Below are 7,152 nucleotides of genomic sequence, written 5' to 3'. Positions count from 1 at the left end.
CTATGTGGTATGAATTGGAAAATTATTATCTTATATGTGTGCTTGTGCTCTGGAATCTGTCTCAGTGAAGTTTCAAACACTGTTCTAGTCTGACTTAGTTCATAGAACACAATGTTTCATCCCTTACCACTATGACTTCCCTGGTTTTTACCTATGACTGAAATGTTCTTCTCATTTTGCCTCAGAATTAGAGCTTTTATCTTTTGGAGTTATTCTGCATAATTTTATCTATGTGAATATATTGTATCTCCTCTTCCCAATAGAATGTAAAGTTCCTTAAGGGCAGAAGGGTTTTTATGTACTTGAGATTTAGAAGGTGCATAATAAATGTTTGCTAAATTGAATTGATCCCATTTGTTTAATATCCCGTTGAATCCCTTAGCGATCTCTTAGTCTTTATTACAACAAAACTTTGTATTATACACAATACATACACTTTTAAAAAAAATTTCATTTCTTCTGATGTTAAGTGACTTGTTGAACTCAAATCTTTCCGACTTGAGATCTAGAATCCTGTCCTGTGCCACCCAGCTGCCCTCCAGGATGGATCCACACATACTATTTTTTTTTACAAGGCAATGGGGTTAAATGACTTGCCCAAGGCCACACAGTTAGGTAATTATTAAGTGTTTGAGGTCAAATTTGTACTCAAGTCCTCCTGACTCCAGGGCTGGTGCTCTATTCACTGTGCCACCTATTTGCCCCCATACTAAATTCTGGAGGTCTGATAGAAATCTCTAATCCATCCTATTGTAATTGAACTCTTTAAATTTCAGTTGCTAATGGGGAACAGTGGAAAAATTCAGCTCTGGAACCAACTTCTGAATTCAAATTCACCTCAAACAGGTATATATTTAAAGCAGGTATATGGTAATTATAAGGGGGGAAAAGTGAAAAAAAATGATAGAAGTGGTTAAAAAAAACCTACAACCCAAAAGTCTTCATATTAAGCAGAAGACAAATTTATGGCAATCTTCTTAAAAACAAACTTTGTACAGATAGGCAAAGGGTAATCAGTGGGTGAATCTTTAGCATTGGAAAAGAGCTATGTCAACAGCTAACATTCATTTCAACTTGGAAAAACATTCATTGATTCAATAAGCATATAAGTGCTTACTTAGTGCTGACTTTTAAGTGCCCTCCAGGAACTGGGTTCAGTAGTAGGGATGGAAAGGAACCAGTTCCTGCTTTCAAGGAGCTTACATGTTCTAGGGGGAAAGGTAGAAAGGGAAATGACAGACAAAACAAGAAAATACAAAACAATTTTGAGGGCTGTTGGAAGAACCCTAGTTAAAGGAAACAGGGGAGGTATCTTGTAGAAAATGGCATTAAGCTGAGTCTGAAGTAGTTTCTCAATTTTCCCCCCATTTTCTAATTTTCCACTTTCCCCATCTGTGACCTCTTTTCTGTGGTCATTTTCTTCACCACTCAAGCCCCATTCATGCTTCTCATTCTGAGTGATTTCAGGAGAGGATGGTGTCTTTTCATAAATCTTTCATCCAACCCCATTGGAGATGGCGGTATAATGGACAGAGCAAGTCAGGAAAAACAAAGTTCATATCTGGCCTCAGATACTTCCTAGCTGTGTGATCCTGGGCAAGTCATTCAACTTGTTTGCCTCAGTTTCCTCATCTATAAAATGAGAAATAACAAGAACACATCCCCCTCCCATGGTTGTTATAAGGATCAAATAAGATAACAAATATAAAGCAGTTAACCTAGTGTCTGGGAACACACTACATAAATATTATTATTAATTTTCCCATCCTGAATGACAACTTTATTCTACTTCTTGGTACAAGTCATTTTCAATAATGTGCTGGTCAGTTTATATTCCTATCACCTATTCAGGAACAAACTCCTCAACCTTATCTTGATGGATCTATTCAAAGTTCTATGGTATGAATCTCCAATGCAAGGACTCTCAGTCTGTGGGATTTGTGGCTTCCCCACTGTGTCTCATTCTACAGTTCTAATCTCTGGGATTATCCATTTGCTCTCCTTTAAAATCCCCTCCAGTCAGGGCTTGCGGAAAACTGAGCACTAATACATAGTTGGTAGAGTTGTGAACTGATTCCATCATTTTGAAGAATAATTTAAAACTATGTCCTGTGCATACCCTTTGATCTGATGCAAAGAGAAGTGAGCAGAACCAGGCGATCACTGTTTACAGTAACAGCCATATTGTATAATGATCAACTGTGAATGATAGCTATTCTCAACAATATAAGAATCTAAGACAATTCTGCCAAATTTATGATGAAAAATGCTGTTTACCTCCAGAGAAAGAACTGATGAAATCTAATGCAGATCAAAATATATGATTTTTCACTTACATTTTTCTTTTTTTATCTGCTTTCTTTCACAATATGACTAATATAGAAATATATTTGCATGACTTCAAATGTTATATTAAATTGTTTGCCTGCTCAATAATGGGGGACTAACAGGAGGATGGTGGAGAATTTGGAACTCAAAATTGTAAAAAAAACCCAAAGGTTAAATTATTTTTCCAAATAAGTAGAAAAATATTAAAAATAAAAGTTGAACATTATTTTTTAAATAATTCTCTTCAGTCTTGCTTCAGGTTCTAATTCTGAGGATATGCACTTTCCTAAGGAGAAAAAGGTGGAGGGTAGATTGTTGTGGTTGGAAGAAATTACTTAGAGCCAAGTTTCAAGAACTTCCAATGCATGCATTTAGTCATGGAGGGGGCAGGTTTTAGTTCTCCTAAGGAGGTATTTAGAAAAGGGCAGAACCCAATAAGAATCTTAAAGTGGAGCCAAGAGTGAGCATAAATGGAGACAAGATATCTTAGTCTATAATTCCACTGTGCATTGGGATGTATCTATGTAGAAAAATAGCAAGAAGAACTTTGATTTTATTTGTATAGGAAACACCCAGGTGTGCAAATTCCCTCTGTCAATTTGGGTTAGTGACTTCCCTGCCTAATCTCTGTACATACTGGCATTCACACATACACGTATAAATTTAGGAAACTTCAGAATGTGTCGCATGGTTCAAAAGAATATCAATAACCCTTACTCTTGTAATAATTCCTCTTCCAAATTCTAAATATTCTAAATTCTAAATTCATTCTGAAAGCATGTTTTGGAGTCCTATTCCAATTAGGAAACTGCATTTCTGAGTCTTATTTCAACTCTACCACTACAAATCAGTGAACAATGAAAACATATTTTCAATGAATTTAAGTTCCTTGAGGTCACTGGTTGCTTTATATTTTATTTTGTATCCCCAAGTTCTACTATGGCGACTGGCCCCAAAAGACATTTTGTAAGTACTTGTTAAATTTATTTGAAACATTTTTAACTGAGCAGCTCTCAAGATTCCTAACTTTAAAAACCAATGAACATTCTAGAAAGACCACTGCACTGAATGTAATCCATGTTTCTTCTAAATTCTGGTTAGAAGACAAATTGAAAATGTGGGAGGGGATACAGAAGGGAACAGAGCAAAGTATAAGATAGCGTGATCTAGTAGAAAGTGTACTGGATTTGGACTGAGACCCACTTTTGTAATCCTAGGCAAGTCCTTGCATTTCTTTGAACCTTAGTTTTTATTTATAAAATGAGAGCATTAGACCAGACAGCCTCTGAGATGCTATCTTCAGAAAACTTTTTTATATTTCCATCCCTGCTAAATATTGTCCAATATTTCTTCTACCCTTTGTGGCCGAACTTTTTGCAATGGCTATCTTTACAATAGGTGACTCCAATTTTCTTTTCTCTTTCTTCTTAATTTCTTATCTAGCTTCCAAACTCATCATTACACCAAAATGGTTCTCTATGGAGTTACCAGTGATCTCTTAGTTGCCAAATACAGTGGCCTTTTCTCAAACCTCATTCTCTTTGACCTGTCTGCAGCCTTTCATAATATTGATTACTCTCTTCTCTGTTTTTCTTTTTTTCAAGGTTTTTGCAAGGCAAATGGGTTAAGTGGCTTGCTCAAGGCCACACAGCTAAGTAATTATTAAGTGTCTGAGGCCAAATTTGAACTCAGGTCTTCCTGACTCCAGGGTCAGTGCTTTATCCACTGTGCCACCTAGACACCCCTCCAATATTCTTTTAATCTAATACCAGATTCTCTATTTTCCTCAAAGGTATACTTCACTGCTTCCCTAATGGAGAAGAGAATTAAAATTAGCCTCTACCATATATTTAGGTAGCTTAATCATTAAAATGACTGCGTACATCCTACAAAGTCACTGAAGCAATGCTATTGAACCAAGTGGTTGACGTGTGTATTTTTGAAACTGAGGACTGTTGTGCTTAGCAGCGATCACCGCCCTTACCAACTGCTTCTTCAGGAAAAGGAAGTATCTATCCTACATCATTTCATCATTTTCTAATAGTTGTCCATATGCATTTAGCAACTTTCCTTTTACGGCTTGTTTATTACAGTACACGCACCTCCACATACATATGAGGCAGTGCGGCAGTGGGAATAAAGAGCTGTCCTGGGAGGAAGGAATGTTTGATTCAAGAATTACCTTTGCCCTCTCCTGGCTGTGACCTTGGTCAAATCACTGAACTTTGTAATGCCCCAGGCAATTCTCTAAGACTTTTAGGTTCTGGTTGCCCAGCTAAATTGGTAGAGGGAGATTTTTCACTGACAGTTTTCTACACCAATGAAATCACAGGTATAATGAATAATTATATATGGGAATTACAAGGACAATAGGTGGCATAAAAAAATAGAGTGCCAGGCTTGGGGTCAGGGAGACTCTTCTTGAGTTCAAGTCTGGCCTCAGACATTTATTAGCTGCATGACCCTGGGCAAGTCACTTAACCTTGTTTGCCTTGGTTTTCTCATCTGTAAAAATGAGCTAGAGAAGGAAATGGCAAACCACTCCTGGATCTTTGACAGGAAAAGCCCCAAATGGGGCCATAGAGAATTAGACATGACTGCAAATGATTAAATAACTACCACACACACATATGTGAGAGCAAGAGAATCACAGAGGCTCATTTGTTCATACTTGAGATTCCCCAAGGTAACTCACAGTGAGGTAACTGGCTCCACTAAAGGCAATTTCTCTGTAACTGTTTTTAAGAGTTTTAGGGGATACTCAAAGGCACTCAGACATTAAGTGACTTGTTCGTGTTCAGTTAAGTTACTATGTACAAGAGGCAAGATGTCTGATTCTGGACCAAGTTCAGCCCTTTTCTACAAGTTCAGTTTTCCTCTTGCCAATGTATAGCATTATAAATAGGCACTTTTTATAGTCTAACTTGGCGTTGTCCAACACCAAATTGCCTTTAGTGGAGCCAGTTACCTCACTTTCTGGAGTAAATTTTCCTTATAAGAAATCAGAATCATGGAGGCAGCTAGATGGTACAGTGGCTAGAGCACTGGCACTGGAGTCAGGAGTACCTGGGTTCAAATCCGGTCTCAAACACTTAATAATTACCTAGCTGTGTGGCCTTGGGCAAGCCACTTAGCCCCATTTGCCTTGTGAAAAACTAAAAAAAAAAAAATCAGAATCATGAACTACCTTGGAAACAATCATAAAATTTTTTATTAGTTCAAAATTCCTAGTTTTAATTTTATTTTAGCTATTCTCCTCTGTTCCTCTTCTCCCTCCTCACTACCCCCCCCATATATGATCAATGTAAAATTAAAATGCAATGCAGTCTTTGATACTTGTCTGGCAAAAAAAATCTTTACACATTAAATATAAATGAGTTAAACAACAAGTTTTCACTAAATTTCTTTAGGACACACTGTCCCCTTTAAACCCAGATGTTCTTCTAATGTGTGTCTGGTTAAACACTGGGTTGCATTACATCAACCCTCCTTATTTATATCCTCCAAAGCAGTGAGGGGCAGCACAGTAGAAGAGTCTGAAGGAGGGGTTGGACTACCTAGAGACACACAACTCTAGTGTTTTCCTCTGTAGCTGTTTACACAAAGGATGTCAAGTAACAATGAGAAAAGTGACATTTGAGGGCAGGGTTGAAGGAGTGGCTATTGGTTCATTGCCACCTCTAAGACATGTGTGTGACCTCGGACAAGTCAGTGCTTTGAGGTACTTCTGAAATCTATGATGCTGTAGACAAGGTGCACTGGTAGATGGGTTTACCTGCTGCCCCCTCCAGTAGTAGGCTGGTGCCAACTTGAACTGATTGGTGAGTCAGTTTGTTAAATTTTCAGAGTAAGCATTTATACCCATAAAATTCACAAATGCTTCAAATCCAGGCTTGATTTGTTGATTATCTAGACTTAAGAAAGTGATGGAGAAAATAATGCAAGTTAAAATTTTAAAGTGATAAACAAAGGCAGGTGATTTAAGTTTCAAGGAACGGGGATGTCTATCTCCATCTGAAACAGAACAAGGCAAAGATGCCAAAGTGGGAAATGTCCTTCTCAGGGGACAAGAACCAAAGAACTTAAACCCAGTATTTACTAGCATCCACACCAGCAGCCTAGACCAATGTAATCAAGAGCCCTGAACTTGAAACCAGCGGAGCATCTACTATGGGCAACTAAAAAGGCAATGAATGCCCACAAAATTCTCCCTGGGTTGAGCAAGACAATTGGTTCTCTCTTGAGGGAAAGCAGAATTCCCTTGGAGGCACTGGAGAAGTTGGTCAGACCCAGAATTTCATGGGGAGGGAACACCCTCCTCTTCCCTTCAGCCCCTGATATAGATTGTCATCTCTTCTTGGGGTTCTAGAGAGAGAGCAGTCTATATAAAAGAGCACTCTGCATGGAGGCGCTTATGATTTAGGCCTAGACTTAAGAGTTGAAACTTAAAGCTTATCTAGTCTGAGGTGAGAGGAGTTTTAGCCACAGGTAGATCAGAGATTTTGCAGCCAGGTCTCTTGATCCAAAGCTCTGACTATGGAGATTTTTCCCACTGTAGTCTGCTGACCAATTAAATAGTTTTTAATTAGCAGCTACATAAGCTGCAGGAACCAGGAAGACTTGAATTCAAATCCTGTCTAGGATACTTACTAATGTCTGATGCTGAGCAAATCACTTAAGCTCTCAGTCTCAGTCTGCACATCTGTAAAGAGGGAATTGTAATTGTATCTACCTCCCAGGTTTGTTGTGAGGATCAAATAAAATCACCTATATAAAAGTTAATGAAAGCTACTGCTATTATTGTTGAAATAAACATTATCTTCA

This window comes from Macrotis lagotis, chromosome 3 (assembly GCF_037893015.1).
Source record: "Macrotis lagotis isolate mMagLag1 chromosome 3, bilby.v1.9.chrom.fasta, whole genome shotgun sequence".
NCBI lineage: Eukaryota > Metazoa > Chordata > Mammalia > Peramelemorphia > Peramelidae > Macrotis > Macrotis lagotis.
The sequence above is the reverse complement of the archived record's forward strand: the minus strand, read 5'-3'. Positions refer to the sequence as shown.